Here is a 17093-nt window from a genome sequence, read left to right as displayed (position 1 = left end):
TTTGTGTACCATGGGGGATCAGTTCCATCTCTTACCAATTTATGAGGTATGAATCTCTCAATTGCTACTATATCTCTGAATTTGAGCCACATCTCGTCTACATTTGCATAATCAGTTCGGAAGGAATGGAGATTGTCTCTTAGGAAGGCCTCTAGTGCACTTTATCCGCTTTTTTAAATAAAATTATTTTGCGTTTATCTCTGGTGGATTTGGAGGAAACGGTATTGAGCCTAGCTACAACGACCTTGTGATCACTAATCCCTGTATCAGTCATGATGCTCTCTATTAGCTCTGGATTGTTTGTGGCTAAGAGGTCAAGTGTGTTTTCGCAACCATTTACAATTCGCGTGGGTTCGTGGACAATCTCGGAAGATGTTTTCTGCCTACCACCGGTTTTGAACAAGTCTCTTTGCCAACATATCGAGGGAAGGTTGAAGTCCCCACCAACTGTAACCGTATGAGTGGGGTATTTATTTGTTACGAGACTCAAATTTTCTCTGAACTGTTGAGCAACTTTTTCCAGGCCGACAAATCCTGTGGATGTGTCTTCATTTTTCTGCAGTCTTACTTACATTATGAAGCGCAATGTCAGAATTGCCTCTGGTGCCTTTACCTTTCCTAAACCCAACTGATCGTCATCTAACATCTCCTCAATTTTCTTCTCCATTCTTCTGGATATTATTCTTGTCAAGAATTAGGATGCTTGAGCTGTTAAGCTGATTGTGGAATAATTCTCTCACTTGTCAACTCTTGCAGTCTTGGGAGTTGTGTGGATGATGCTTTTCCGAAAGTCAGATGGTATGTCGCCAGACTAATACATTCTACACACAAACTTGAGTAGTCGTTTTGTTGCCACTTCTCCCAATCATTTTAGACATGTAATGTTGTCTATCATTTCTGCCTTATTTGATTTTAACACCTCCAAGGCTCTCTTAAATCCTGTTCTACTTCTGGATCCTCCATCTTTCCTAGATCGACTCTTGTTCCTTCTTCTGTCACATCAAACAAATATTGCCGCTGACACAGGCCTTTAGTGTACTCTTTCCACCTGTCCGCTCAATGCTCCGCATTTGGTGGTGGAATACCCCGTTATGTACTTAATTTTACCGCCCTTGCTTTTAATTTCACCGAAGGTTATTTTCACTTTCGCATGCTGAGTCAGTTCTTCCGACAATCATTTCTTTTTCGTTTTCTTCACATTTTTCATGCAGCCGCTTCGTCTTAGCTTCCCTGCTCATCCTATTTTTCTCATGCCGCAGATGCTTGTATTTTTGTATTCTTGAATTTACATCAACATTGTTGTACTTGCTCGGTGATTGCCCTTTTTAGAGATATTCATTGCTGTTCAACTATACGGCCCGGCCTACTGAGCTATTCGTTATTGCTGTTTCTATAGCCTTAGAGGACTTCAAGGGTATCTCGACATTCTTTACTACTTCCGTATCCCACTTCTATGCATATTGATTCTTCCTGACTAATCTCTTAAAGTTGAACCTACTCTTCATCACTACTGCATTGTGATCTGGGTCTATATCTGCTCCTGGGACGCCTTAAGATCCAGTATCTGATTTCGGAATCTCTGTTTGACCATGATGTAATCTAACTGAAATCTTCCCGTACCACCGGCCTTTTCCAAGTATACCTCCTTCGCTTGTGATTCTTGAACAGAGTATTCACTATTACGATCTCAAATTTATTGCATAACTCAACTAGTCCTTCTCCTCGCTCTTTCCTCGTCCCAAGCCCATATTCTCCTGTAACCTATTCTTCTACTCCTCCCCTACAACTGCATTCCAGTCCACCATGACTATTAGATTTTCATCTCCCTTTATGTACTATATTACCCTTTTAATATACTCATAGACTTTCTCTGTCTCTCCATTGTCAGCTTACGATGTTGACTTGTATACCTGAACTATGGTTGTCGGTGTTGATTTGCTGTCGATTCTGATAGGAAGAACCCCATAAATGAGCTGTTCACAGTAACATCCTTTCCTGCCCTACCGTCCTATTCATAACGAATTCTACGCCCGTTGTACCATTTTCTGCTGCTGTTGATCTTACCACACACTCCTCTGACCAGAGATCCTTGTGTCCTCTCCACTTCACATCACTGACGCCTACTGTATCTATATTGAGCGTTTACGTTTCCCTTTTTATATTTTCTAGCTTCCCTACCACATTCAAGTTTCTAACATTTGACACCTCGACTAGTAGTACTTTATCCTTTGGTTGGTTATTCCATCTTTTCACATGGTCACTTGCCTCTAAGAAATCATTTCCTATGATCCGGATCGGGGACTGTTCCGGAATCTTTTGCCAGTGGAGAGATCATCATGACAATTACAGGTCACATGCCTTTAGTTACACGTTATGTGTCGTTAATGCAGCGATTTCCATTGACTTCTGCATCCTGATGCCTTTGATCTTGTCGATTCTTCCGCCTGTACGGCCAGTTTCCCACTACAAGTACAAGAGGGTGCCCTGAGCCTCTGTCCGTTCCTCCGCCCTCAGCGCACTGTAAATAGTTGAGGGTGGCGACGAGTAAACTCTCCTCCTGTGGTTGTGTCAAAAATACAACAGCTGGGGACGAGGGTGGGCTAGGATCTAAGCAAATTACAGGATTAATTTTGTTTTGCCTACCCACCCATCCTTGTTACTTGCTATTTATTTCTTGCTGCTTCTTTTTATGTGTCTAGTACAGTAGTGTGTGGACTTTGACTCATGACGAACACTACTACTTAAACGAGTGTGTTATTTTGTGCCCAGCATCCAAATTCCTTACAGGTATGGCTTCTGCGTCACGAGATGGTTCTCTAACCCGTGTTATTCAGTGAAAGAGAGAGGAAATCCGGTATCCGGTGCAAGCCGCGACAACAGTAACAGGCAGGAAGTGATACATCTGTCTTAGACTTGGAACGTAGTTGGGACTAGGTGTTCGTTACTTTGATAGTAGCTAAGAAAGATGTCAAATTGCAGCTGGACATTGGTACTTCAGTTACACTTGCGGATAACCTTACTTATGAACGGTTAGGTCCACCACTGCTGAGTCGAGCTAAGCGTGTGTTGTCAATTTTCATTGGACAGGAACTTTTGGGAACTTTCAGTATGCCAGCCACCTTTCAAGGTGTAACGAAAATACTTGTATTCACAGTGATTTCTGCAAATCTTAGCGGAATATTTCTGGCTTAGAATCTTTAGACATTCTTCGATTGTCAATCCACATGTCAATGTTGAAGATTTCAGCAGATGTGCCCATAGACAATCTTCGAGCTCTGTGAGACAAATTTAGCGAACTTTTTAGGGACAGTCTCGATTGTATGAATAATTTTTAGCCGACGTGTCTCTCCAACACAACGGACAACCGAAGTTTTGTCGTGCTAGGCAAGTGCCCATCGTCATTAGGCAACAGGTCGCTGAACAATTACGGCACTGGCAAGCTGGTGAGGTCACCAAGCATTTGTCTGAGTGTTAAAAGTCTCTTTGGATCGCTACCGGATCCTAAAATCAACTCGATTAGATATTTCGGCGATCGAACTGGTAGCCATCTTGAGGAGAATGCTGCTTCTGCTGATGAGTCCCGCTGAGAACTCAGAGCTCAGCAAGAGTCATTATCAGGAGCAGGATTGTCCTGAACATGGCGACCAGTTAGATCGCCGAAATATCAAATCGCCGGCCGCGGTGGCCGTGCTGTTCTAGACGCTTCAGTCCGAAACACCGCTACTGCTACGGCCGCAGGTTCGAATCCTGCCTCGGGCATCGATGTGTGTGATGTCCCTAGGATAGTTAGGTTTAAGTAGTTCTAAGTTCTAGGGGACTGATGACGTCAGAAGTTAAGTCCCAAAGTGCTCAGAGCCATTTGAACCAAATATTAAATCGAGTTAATTTCAGGTTCATGTAGCAAACCCGAAGAGACTTTTAAGACCTGTTATGCCAGGAAAGGCTACGAAGTCACATTTGCCTGAGTGACTTAGGAAAATCACGGGAAACCTAAATCAGAATGGCCAGACGCGGGTTTGAACAGTCATCCTCCCGAATGCGAGTCCAGTGTGCTAACCACTGCGCCACCTCACTCGGTATATTCATTACGAATCCTCCTCCAGTTATATCATTTTCTGCTGTTGTAGATATTACCCTATATTCGCCTGACCAGAAATCACTGTCTTCTTTCCATTCACTGCTTTTTACTACAGGGTGTTTAAAAAATGATCGGCATATTTGAAACGTCAATAAAAACTAAACGAGCAGCGATAGAAATACACCGTTTGTTGCAATATGCTTGGGACAACAGTACACTTTCAGGCGGACAAACTTTCGAAATCACAGTAGTTACAATTTTCAACAACAGATGGCGCTGCAAGTGATGTGAAAGATATAGAAGACAACGCAGTCTGTGGGTGCGCCATTCTGTACGTCGTCTTTCTGCTGTAAGCGTGTGCTGTTCACAACGTGCAAGTGTGCTGTGGACAACATTGTTTATTCCTTAGAACAGAGGATTTTTCTGGTGTTGGAATTCCACCGCCTAGAACACAGTGTTGTTGCAACAACACGAAGTTTTCAACGGAATTTTAATGTAACCAAAGGACCGAAAAGTGATAGAATAAAGGATCTGTTTGAAAAATTTCAACGGACTGGGAACGTGACAGATGAACGTGCTGGAAAGGTAGGGCGACCGCGTACGGCAACCACAGAGGGCAACGCGCAGCTAGTGCAGCACGTGATCCAACAGCGGCCTCGGGTTTCTGTTCTCCGTGTCGCAGCTGCGGTCCAAATGACGCCAAAGTCCAAGTATCGTCTCATGAGCCAGAGTTTACACCTCTATCCATACAAAATTCAAACACGGCAACCCCTCAGCACCGTTACCATTGCTGCACGAGAGACATTCGCTAACGATATAGTGCACAGGATTGATGACAGCGATATGCATGTGGGCAGCATTCGGTTTACTGACGAAGCTTATTTTTACCTGGACAGCTTCGTCAATAAACAGAACTGGCGCATATGGGGAACCGAAAAGCCCCATGTTGCAGTCCTATCGTCCCTGCATCCTCAAAATGTACTGGTCTGGGCCGCTATTTCTTTAAAAGGAATCATTGGCCCATTTTTCAGATCCGAAAAGATTACTGCATCACGATATCTGGACATTCTTCGTGAATTTGTGGCGGTACAAACTGCCTTAGACGACACTGCGAACACCTCGTGGTTTATGCAAGATGGTGCCCGGCCACATCGCACGGCCGACGTCTTTAATTTCCTGAATGAATATTTCGATGATCGTGTGATTGCTTTGGGCTATCCGAAACATACAGGAGGCGGCGTGGATTGGCCTCCCTATTCGCCAGACATGAACCCCTGTGACTTCTATCTGTGGGGACACTTGAAAGACCAGGTGTACCGCCAGAATCCAGAAACAATTGAACAGCTGAAGCAGTACATCTCATCTGCATGTGAAGCCATTCCGCCAGACACGTTGTCAAAGGTTTCGGGTAATGTCATTCAGAGACTACGCCATATTATTGCTACGCATGGTGGATATGTGGCAAATATCGTACTATAGAGTTTCCCAGACCGCAGCGCCATCTGTTGTTGACAATTGTAACTACTATAATTTCGAAAGTTTGTCTGCCTGAAAATGTACTGTTGTCCCAAGCACATTGCAACAAACGGTGTATTTCTATCGCTGTTCGTTGAGTTTGTATTGGCGTTTCAAATATACCGGTCATTTTTTAAACACCCTGTATATGTAGATGCAACCTTGGTGTTTACCTTTTTTAGTTTTTCCAGCTTCCTTAGCACCTTCAAACTTCTGGAATACCACGTTACGGTTCTTAGTACATAACTCTTTCGTTGGAGGGGAAGGAGCGGGGGTGAAGGACGTAAATGTTATGCCAGTGGTGTGCCCGTCACTGTAGCTGCCGCCAGCATTCTCATGCTGTTTGACCCTTGCAGATTCTTCCGTGCTTTAAGGGCGGTTTCCCACCCCAAGGGGAAGAGGATCTTATCCACTGCCCTTCTTTGAAATAGCGTTTGCCAAAACGAAGTTGACGTCTTATTCCAGAAGTCTTCAGCCTCCAATGCTGACAACTTATATTCTAAAATTAAGCAGTGGCTGGGATCGAATCCGGGATCCCTGCAGTTTTGATTACTAGGCACAGATGCCACGGTGTCCCAAATTATGTTATGGTAACATGACTGTCGATGATCAGATGGTAAGACCCCGAGGGCGTATCCTTTCACGTAGCATGTAGGCTACAGTCCAAGTAGAGCAGCAAACTGATTGACTAAAACAGTGGCGCTTCCAGACAGTGAAACTTCGTAATGTACTGAAAACGTAAATTCATGTTCACAAAAGCGCCAGGAGCAGCACGAGAGACAATCCAGGTATGTTGTCAGTGCTTAATGACAAGTGAACTAAGATGTCGGAACACAACATATGACAACATTTTTACTTCTTATGATATGGGACAAACTGATAAAAAGACGAACTGACAAGCCATAACTATATGGGTAAATAAATAAGAGGGGAGCTCATAGTTCTAAACACCAACGAAAAAAAGAACTGAAAAGTAGGCTGGCGAAATCATCGATAATGATCATAAAAATACCATAAATTAACTTGAATTGCAAGATTACTTAAGAGACTGTTGACACAATCGATCAGTTAACAACTCACAAACGTAAGACTGATCGATAGCCAATGCTTCTGCGCTCCATTCTTTGCGCTTCTACTGAGGAAATTTCTGTCATTCATGTTGGGACGCAAATAAATTGACGTAGTATTCTGAGAAGAACTTGGAAATTCGCCCACAAGGCGACATGATGTGCCAAGAATACGCCTTGAAAAGTGGGATGAAGAACTGATGATCGTCAGGAGCAGACAACAACCTCGAAATACTACTTTAGTGTCAAAGTTTGAAACGACAGAAAATAATAGAAAATCTGTGAACTGTAAGTTCTGCCGATGAAACAATGGGAAGAAAAGTAACTTGCGTGCAACGTACCACAGAGCTATTTTGCCGCCCACATTATTTACTCATGCCTAAATGGTAAGTAAGCAATAGGAATGCTTCCAGAATGAGATTTTCACTCTGCAGCGGAGTGTGCGCTGATATGAAACTTCCTGGCAGATTAAAACTGTGTGCCCGACAGAGACGCGAACTCGGGACCTTAGCCATTCGCGGGCAAGTGGTCTCCCATCTGAGCTACCGACGCACGACTCACGCCCGGTACTCACAGCTTTACTTCTGCCAGTACCTCGTCTCCTACCTTCCAAACTTTACAGAAGCTCTCCTGAGAAACTTGCAGAACTAGCACTCCTGAAAGAATGGATATTGCGGAGACATGGCTTAGCCAAACCCTGGGGGATGTTTCCAGAATGAGATTTTCACTCTGCAGTGGAGTGTGCGCTGATATGAAACTTTCTGGCAGATTAAAACTGTGCGCCCGACCGAGACGCGAACTCGGGACCTTTGCCTTTTGCGGGCAAGTGCTCTACCATCTGAGCTACCGAAGCACGACTCACGCCCGGTACTCACAGCTTTACTTCTGCCAGTACCTCGTCTCCTACCTTCCAAACTTTACAGAAGCTCTCCTGCGAAACTTGCAGAACTAGCACTCCTGAAAGAATGGATATTGCGGAGACATGGCTTAGCCATAGCCTGGGGGATGTTTCCAGAATGAGATTTTCACTCTGCAGCGGAATGTGCGCTGATATGAAACTTTCTGGCAGATTAAAACTGTGCGCCCGACCGAGACTCGAACTCGGGACCTTTGCCTTTCGCGGGCAAATGCTCTACCATCTGAGCTACCGAAGCACTACTCACGCCCGGTACTCACAGCGTACACTCCGCTGCAGAGTGAAAATCTCATTCTGGAAACGTCCCCCAGGCTGTTTGGAAGTTTAGAAGGTAGGAGACGAGGTACTGGCAGAAGTAAAGCTGTGAGTACCGGGCGTGAGTCGTGCGTCGGTAGCTGAGATGGTAGACCACTTGCACGCGAAAAGCAAAGGTCCCGAGTTCGAGTCTCGGTCGGGCACACAGTTTTAATCTGCCAGGAAGTTTCATATCAGCACACACTCCGCTGCAGAGTGAAAATCTCATTCTGGAAACGTCCCCCAGGCTGTGTCTAAGCCATGTCTCCGCAATATCCTTTCTTTCATTAGTGCTAGTTCTGCAAGTTTCGCAGGAGAGCTTCTGTAAAGTTTGGAAGGTAGGAGACGAGGTACTGGCAGACGTAAGCTGTGAGTACTGGGCGTGAATCGTGCTTTGGTAGCTCAGTTGGTAGAGCACTTGCCCGCTAAAGGCAAAGGTGCCTAGTTCGAGTCTCGGTTTGGCACACAGTTTTAATCTGCCAGGAATTTTCAATAGGAATGCTGTTTTCATTTTTGTATATCTTGCAGTTAAAAGTGTTCAGTAGTTTCTTCTTTTATTTCAAGTATTAATTACATAACACTATAATAAAAATATTATTTTAAAAGGTATACTCAGCTGTACACAGAGATTGCTAAACCTTCCAATTTTCCAGTAACTGAATTTAACGAATTTATTTTCCATTTAGTGTCCAATTTCAACCGATAGGACAATGTTTGTCCCACGAAGTAACGTCGAGAAAAACATACATAGGTGGACAGAAGTATTCAGACACAGGTCACATGGGTATCTCACGGTCAATTGTGACTGATGCATACACGGAATGTGTATTTGCGTATGTGCCATAATTCGGGGAATATTTCGAAAGACGTCGACTATGCGATTGTCACAGTACCCTCTACCTGGAACGATTTCTTCTGTGTTACCATCACAGGCGTATGTTCCACTCGGGACAAACGTAATCAGACACCGCCCCGCTTGACAAAGTAGCCGTAGTCTGACGGCACAACTCGGCGGCAGCAAGCAGTCAGTGTGCGCAAGGCAGCTGTCTCGTACTACAGGAGAGCACAGGCCTTGCCAAGAAAGACCAACGTAGCGCCACGCCCAAGACAGGTAGGGAAACGACGGTGGAAGAGCGAATTCTTATTCTTCGGCTGCATAGTGAGGGAAGATCATATGCAGAAATACGCGAGGTCGTCAAGCGAAGCCGAAGAACTATATTTAATACTGTCCAGACATGGAAAGAAGAAAACACTGTCGTCAATCGCCCACGTCAGAGGCGTCCTTAGAAATTCACGAACAGAGACAATAGGAAGATATTCCGAATGGTGAAAAACGACCTGCGGACCACGGTCCATGCTACATCTGCAGAACTGGCCGAACTCGTTGGTACCGAAGTTAGTGGCAGAACAGTGCGCAGTTGCCTGGACGGTGCTGGGTACAATGCCAGACTGCCAAGGTGCAAAACGTTCGTCAGTAAGTGTAACGCAAAAAAGCGGATGGTTTTTGCAGAAGGATTTGCGTGCATGGATGTGACCTTCTGGGACAAGATTCTGTGGAGTGATGAATGCAAATTTACTTCGAGGCACGTGGATGGCCGCAGTTTAGTGTGGCGTCAAGCCACATAGAGTGGGAGTCCAAAAGCATGGAAGCAACCATCAAACATGGAGGCGGCAGTGTGATGGTGTGGGGATGCATGTCTTCCAGACGTGTTGGCGAGCTTGTATTTATTGAAGGCACCGTGGAGAAATTTGTCTATCTCGATATACTCAAACAAAATTTGACGAAAAGTGCTACGGAGTTGGATCTTGGAGGTGAGTTTTATTTCCAAGAAGACAATGATCCTAAGCATACGGCAGAAATTGTCCAACTGTGGGTACCATACAACACGCCTCATCGCCTCATTACCCACCGCAGTGTCCGGACCTCAATCCCATCGAAGACATCTGGAATGAGCTCAAAACGAGACTACATAAACGACATGTGAGCAGTTTGACACGTTTGTGTGCATTGATAGAAGAAGAATGGGTGAATATCGGTTCGGATTAAGCGAAAAAGGTTGTTTACTCCATGCCATATAGACTAAGGGCTGTAATACAGAGAAAGGGACGCATTACCAAATTCTGACTGCTGAGTGTCTGAACACTTTTGCCCATTATATATTTCGATTATCTTTCTTTTTTCTACACAAAAGGTGTTTTGTTACTTGTTGTTCTGCATATGTTCAGACTGAAATATGTGTTACACATTTGTAAAGAATAAAATATATGTTTTGAGTTAAAAACACATTTAAGGTTTACTTCTCTGATTACTCCCAGTGTCTGAATACTTTTGTCCGCCTCTGTACATTGTTGCACAGCTAAAGCTTTCGGATTTTCCTTGTAAACATGTCTTACAGGAAAACATTCCGCATGACAAATGTTTCAAAATGGACCCCAATGGCTGACAGACGTTCAGCTAGCAACTGTCAAACTTCACAGTGCATTTTTCAAATTATCGTGATTCCACATATTTGACATGTTTGTAAGACCATGTTTCTTAAATCAGTGTTCCGAAGCAATGCTTCGCTGTACAGCCAGCGGCAAGCAGTTCCACAGTAGTGCTTTATACAAAGAGCGGCGTTTGAACACCTGTTACTGGAGATGTATCACTGACCTTTGCGGCGGTGACCTGGGAGTGATGCAGCGGCGGCCAGCACCTCCGGCGGACTCGAGTTGATAAACTGAGAGCCGCGCCGCAGTTTGAGTCTTGGTGGGGGAAGGTGGAGGGGAAGAGCAGACGTCACGCCACTGTCAGGATCCCGCAAAAAAGGGCACCGTAACACCTGCCTGCGTCACGCCAGATCCGACAGACTTCGTATCTTATTCGATCGCTATCTCGTGCCTCCCTCCCGATATTTTAAACGCGGCGGTGACTTTCCAGTTATTCCTTTCCACTGTCCGCTTTCGCATCGGAGCTGTCATTACCCTTCATTACGTATGAGAGGCAAAGGGAGGGGGGAGTAGGGGAAGGGCACCAAGGGGAGCTCAGAATCCCTGAAGCTACTCGTTGCTTTTCCTTTTATGGAACGTGGTGCATTTAGGAGATAATTAAAGGTGGTTCCAGTTTGAAAAGATAGTTTTAACAGGTTGAATGCATTTGCCATCTATTATCTAACGACACCGTAACGTGCTATGACGTTTATATCAGTCTACGCTTACCGGTCACCTGATACCGGTTTTGTATATTTCAGTCATTATCAGTAGACCAAATAATGAATAAAACATTGTCAAAAACGGCACAGCCAATAAATAAATATTATACAATATGAGTGTTGACTAAAACAAACTTCATAGTGACAGCTGAAGGACATGAACAAACTGTTATCTCATGGCGCTCTGGGCAGTTGTCATTTTTACTGTATGTACCATGTAGTTTAGGTACTTGTATCAATACAAAAAAAAGCAATGGATGTTACCCTATCTGAATCGTCATCTCCACCTCAAGTAAATACTCTTGTCTGTTCCATTCATATTTTCTCGTGTGTCTTCCCTCTTCCATTTGGTACTCGACAGCTAGTTTGGGAAAAATATTCTCTTTTATCCGTTAAGCATGTGTACTATTCCTCCATGTGGAGACCAATGGCTTAGATTCTCCTCGTATTAAGGCACTCGTTCCACGTTCTAGTGGATCGGGCTTCACATCCCTCTCAGCCGTCCGGATTTCTCTGGGTCAATTAAAGCTCCTATAAGCGCGTTGCCTTCGAAATTGACACTGCTGATACCCTCCCCTATCCTTCTCTCATCCGAGTTTGCTCTCTGTCTCTTGTGACTTCGTCGTCAGTGGTACGTTATACTTTAACAGTCCTTATTTTCCTCCTCATATAATGTAATTTTTGGCGTATGTTAATTTCTTTATGTTTAGTTTACTATATAACGAAAGGGTCACCTTCATCTCGAAAACAGCCTAGAATGTGGTTTCTCCAAATGGACGTTATTAAAAAATCTGTGACTAATACCCGAGTTTGTACGCTTGACGTTTGACTGGTTTAACGTCGTCTATCAAACATTAGAATAGACAATGTTTTTTGTGGTCGGCTCCCTCAATCGTTGCCAGAAAGTCAAACCAACGTAAAATCTTTAATATCTAGTAGGCTTATGTTAAACTGGCACCTAAGTAGTTGAAACTGCCAGCATTTTTCCGATATTTTCACCATCTGTTGGTGGGATCTCAGCGTCGATGAAACGACTGCGAAGATCAAAGAACATTAGACATGGCCGGCCTTACGGAAGCATATCGGCAGGTCAATGGGGGACTGAGACGAAACCAGTCAGCTGGATCTCAACTCTTGAACGGGGCTTCTTCAGTCAAAGCGTGAGCGCAGTCCTATGTAAAAGTTGTTTATTGATTACGATGAGCCTTTTCTACCGACCCGGGACGGGAACTGCTACATTATCGTTGCTTTAGACGCCTTTTCCTGTTTATGTGGCTTATCTCAAGTAGTGAAGTTACTGCCTCTTTAACCATTCCCTGTTTGTCTCAGATCTTCTATCGTTGGCCCTCCCAGAACATTAGTTACTGATAATGCTCCGGCATCTTTGAAAAGGTCTTCAAGAAGTTCTCTTTCAAAACACGGTAAAACATTTCTCGATGATTCTGTATTACCCTCGCCCTCATTTGCGCAGAAGATCAATCGTAACCTAAAATTCGCGTCGATAATAGTCCATGCACACACTCATAACAAATGGAATACATCCGCACCCTGCCTGAACCTAGCATTTTACTCGTTCCATCATGAAGCCGTCAGGGCAACACCCACGTATCTGACTTTTAGATACCGTCTCAGGTCTCCCTCGGCCAATTTGTTGTCCGTGAACGACCTTTTTGCTGACAAAATTACCGTTGATATTACCCAACAAAATGGGAGACGAACAAGGAGCAACACGATTTCACACACTGGAGACAGGTGCAGCTTTATAATCAGGGTGATGTGCATTTAAGGCAAAGGTCGAAGACCAAGTCTTGATTCATATCTCCAGCGTGAGAGGGTAGGGTGATGTTGCCACTTCGCACAAGTTGTCGCCCTGTTTTGTGGGACCTTGCGAGGTGCCTGAGGTACTGAATCCAGTCAGCCTCAGTCCGCAATCTCGTTGCAGGCGAAACATCGATGGTGCATTCCTCCCAGGCGATTAGCGTCTCTCAATTATACTAGTTCCCAGTCCCTCCTACAAATGGAGGATGACCTGTGCGAGCTCTTATCGACCTTCTTTTTTGATGGGAGTTGTAATCTTAGCCAGTGGGCCAAGCGGAAGTCACAGGAGGTGCGCGGATGAGTGCGGTGGGCGGGCGTGCGAAGCGCCGGCCGGCAGCTGGGGAGGACGTCACGGCCAGAGGCCGGAGACTGAGGAGCGGCAACGGGGTGCAAGTGCAGCGAGGCGGGGCCACTCGCTGCCGTGTGGCTGCGCGTGGGTGGTCACCCGGGACCGTGTGCTGAGTCACCTGCGTGGCTACTGGGCTGCAGTGTGTGGCCATGATTGGTGGAACGCCTTTCGCTGGATTTCATGCACCCTGTAAGTTGGCTGTTTAGGTTTTTATATTGGTAACGCCACGTAGCGCTCTGTATGAAAATCACTGGCTGTGCTGTGTGCAGTCTGTGGCTGGTTTGCATTGTTGTCTGCCATTGTAGTCTTGGGCAGCTGGATGTTAACAGCTCGTAGCGTTGGGCAGTTGGAGGTGAGCTGCCAGCAGTGCTGGATGTGGGGAGACAGATGGCGGAGTTTTGAAATTTGTAAGACTGGATGTCATGAACGGCTATATACATTATGACTTTTGAACACTATTGAGGTAAATACATTGTTTGTTCTCTATTAAAATCTTTGATTTGCTAACTGTGCCTATCAGTAGCTAGTTCCTTCAGTAGTTTGAATCTTTTATTTAGTTGGCGTAGCGCTCTGTATGAAAAATCACTGGCTGTGCTGTGTGCGTTCTGTGGCTAGTTTGCATTGTTGTCTGCCATTGTAGTGTTGGGCAGCTGGATGTTAACAGCACGTAGCGTTGCGCAGTTGGAGGTGAGCCGCCAGCAATGGTGGATGTGGGGAGAGAGATGGCGGAGTTTTGAAATTTGTTAGACGGGATGCCATGAACTGCTATATACATTATGACTTTTGAACACTATTGAGGTAAATACATTGTTTGTTCTCTATTAAAATCTTTGATTTGCTAACTGTGCCTATCAGTAGTTAGTTCCTTCAGTAGTTTGAATCTTTTATTTAGCTGGCAGTAGTGGCGCTCGCTGTATTGCAATAGTTCGAGTAACGAAGATTTTTGTGATGTAAGTGATTTGTGAAAGGCATAGGTTAATGTTAGTCAGGGCCATTCTTTTGTAGGGATTATTGAGAGTCAGATTGCCTTACACTAAAAAATATTGTGTATCAGCTTAAGCACAGTCTTGTACAATTTTTCTGAGGGGATGTTTCATATGGCGACCCTGCCAGGATACCTCACTGGAATCTTCTGATTTTTTCTTGTAGTTTGTGTAATTAGTGTAGATTTTGTTTATTGCTAGCATGTAATTGCAGAGAGAATCTCCTTTGTAGTTGCAGTCTTTCATTGTTTTACAGTAAAACAGGTGTGGCACGCATGTAAATATGCAACAAGTGTTTCGCAGCTGCACTTGCAATTAACTAGATATTATTTTCAACGCTATGTTAATGTGTTTCCTTATTTTGCTCTTCAAATTGTGCTTTTCTGTGTTGTCGTGTGAAATATTGTGACAATAATGGCGTGTGAAAAACGTAACACTAGGCTTCAAAGTAAACTGATAAATGACAGTGAAGCCGAAAGCATTATGTTAGTGCCACCTTGTAATGAATCAACTAATGTTCAAAGTAGTAATTTGGTAATTATACATAGGGAAATGGAGTGGGCTGCAAATAATCGTGTAGGCTGTGAAACAATTAGTGAACATGAAAGCATTATCGATCGATCGGTCGGCAACAGCTCGCCTCAGGATTCCGAAATGACAGGACACAATCTTGCAAATACTGTAGATTCAGGTTTTGGGTCCTCACAGTTTTCTCAAATAAATCAAGACACATTTTCTGCTTTTCAAAATGCCAATATTGCCGGTTCAAATGCACTGCCGAATAGCACTGAGGAACATGTTTCAGACACCAGTGCACTGTTATTACAGTTAATGCAACAAATGGGACAAAGGCAACAAAAGTTAGACACAACGCTTGAACAAAATCAGAAACATATGGGACAAAATCTTCAAAAGTTAGACACAATGGAACAACACCAGAGATAAACACAGCAACAGTTAGACACAAAGGAACAAAATCAGAGACAAACACAACAAAAGCTTCCAAAGTTAGACACAATGGAAAAAATTCAGAGAGAAACACAGCAAAAGCTTCAAGCATTAGACACATTGAAACAAAATCTTCGGAAGTTAGACACCACGCTTGAACAAACACGTGAAAATTTAACTACTGAGTTACATAACATTGAATCGAAATGTCAAAAAGTCTGTAATGACGTAAGAACACAAATTTGTGAGCATTTTCAACCTATTTTTTCGCGGCATGAAAATGCATTACAGAATCACGAAGCAGTCATAAAAGAACTGCAAACTATTGTTCGTGAAAATCATGAGACCTTGCAAGCTAAAACTGGCTCAGTTGCATCTACCGAATCGGTTACGCAACTTGCAAAAACTCAGGAAAACTTAAAGGACACAGTAGATACGATTTCAACACAAATGGATACTCTGAAACTTGGTTCAGAAAAACACACAGAGGAAATAATATCACTATCGGATAAAGTAGCCTAACTTACCTACAAAGGTAGATGATGATCTGAATGACCCAAGGCCTGTAGCCTTCACTGACACTGAAGAGTATGAACAAATTAGAAAATTCAGACAAAATCAAAATCAAATCAATACACAGTACAAAATAGAAATCCGGGAAGTACAAGATCAGTTGGCATAAGTAATATAAGAATTACATATTTCAGAGGACACTCGCACTCCAGTACGGGAAGAGGGATATAGAAGTACGCAAAAACCACAAAATAATAACACAGGACACTTCGGAAAATATGAAAGAAATTGGCAAGGCGTATTGGATTTTGAGATGGAACCGCCGAAAGGAAGTAACAATGAGCGATGTGCGACTCGCCGAAACGATGATTTTGACTATAAGCTGTTCATTACTACATCTAAATTCAAAGCATTTAAGAATTCCGACAACGACATTCATCCACAAGCATGGCTTCATCAATTATCTCATTGTTTTCCTCCCAACTGGTCATTGGAGCACAGTTTAGAATTTATGTGTGGCTACTTGGAGAATGAACCAGCTGTAAGAATGCGATCGGTCATTCACGATTGTCACAGTGAAGGAGAATTTTCTCATGCCTTCCTCTCGGCGTATTGGTCTCAAGCTAAACAAGACCGAGTAAAACACAGCATCATAATGATGTAACGTTTCGAACAATCTGAATTTATGAAATATTTTGAAGACATGTTGCATAAGAATCAGCATCTTTCAAACCCATACAGCCCCTCAGAACTCATCCGCATTTGCTCAATCAAACTGCCTGAACATTTACGACATACTATTTTAGCAGGACGATGCAAAGACGACATTGAAGCTTTTCAGGGACTGTTACAAGAACTGGAAATTGACACTGACAATCGCGGAACGCGAAAACAGGAGCACAACAATTACAGCTCACATCTGTCACAATTCTGCGATGACAGAAATAATACACGACAAGGCTATTCTTACAACGTAAACTGTGACCAAAACAGACACCACCCGTATGACAACCGTTGGCAGAGTAGTAATAATTACAGGGAAAGATCACCTCTCTGCGGCAATGACCATCACAGAGACAATCAGAGAAACAGACAATATGGGAACCAAAATAATTATTATCAAAGGAGACAATAACTTTAGACGTAACGGTCCAGCGCGCAGTTACGATTCAGGGAGAAATTCTCCATCACTTAACTGACAAGAAAGAAGTTATAGGAACTACCGACATGACGACAGACGATATAATCTCAACGACAGACCTGAATTGCATCAGAACTGGCGGAATTTAAACAGGACAGGGCCCTCTCGACAAGGTGAATTTGTAGAAGTTAGGTCTCAAAATCCCAATAACTACGCGCGCCAACAAAGAGGCAGGCAATGACTCATACCGCTGGCAGCCACAAAACGTACTTATGAAACT

At 43.8% G+C, this 17093-nt stretch overlaps 1 protein-coding gene across 4 annotated transcripts in view; it reads right to left on the bottom strand.

Annotated features, from left to right (window-relative positions):
- LOC126335588 (cytochrome P450 9e2-like) overlaps positions 1–10588 on the bottom strand; it is a 91955-nt gene extending 81367 nt beyond the window's left edge. The window contains exon 1 of one of the 4 annotated variants that reach the window (XR_007564894.1): positions 10524–10586. The gene's annotated coding sequence lies outside the window, so the exon portion shown is untranslated. Of the gene's footprint in view, positions 1–10523 lie in introns of all 4 variants that reach the window. The other 3 variants (XR_007564895.1, XM_049999025.1, XM_049999027.1) reach the window with 3 other exon arrangements.
- Between the last annotated feature and the right edge of the window lie 6505 nt (positions 10589–17093).

The sequence above is a fragment of the Schistocerca gregaria genome, chromosome 2, assembly GCF_023897955.1.
Source record: "Schistocerca gregaria isolate iqSchGreg1 chromosome 2, iqSchGreg1.2, whole genome shotgun sequence".
NCBI lineage: Eukaryota > Metazoa > Arthropoda > Insecta > Orthoptera > Acrididae > Schistocerca > Schistocerca gregaria.
The sequence above is the reverse complement of the archived record's forward strand: the minus strand, read 5'-3'. Positions and strand labels throughout refer to the sequence as shown.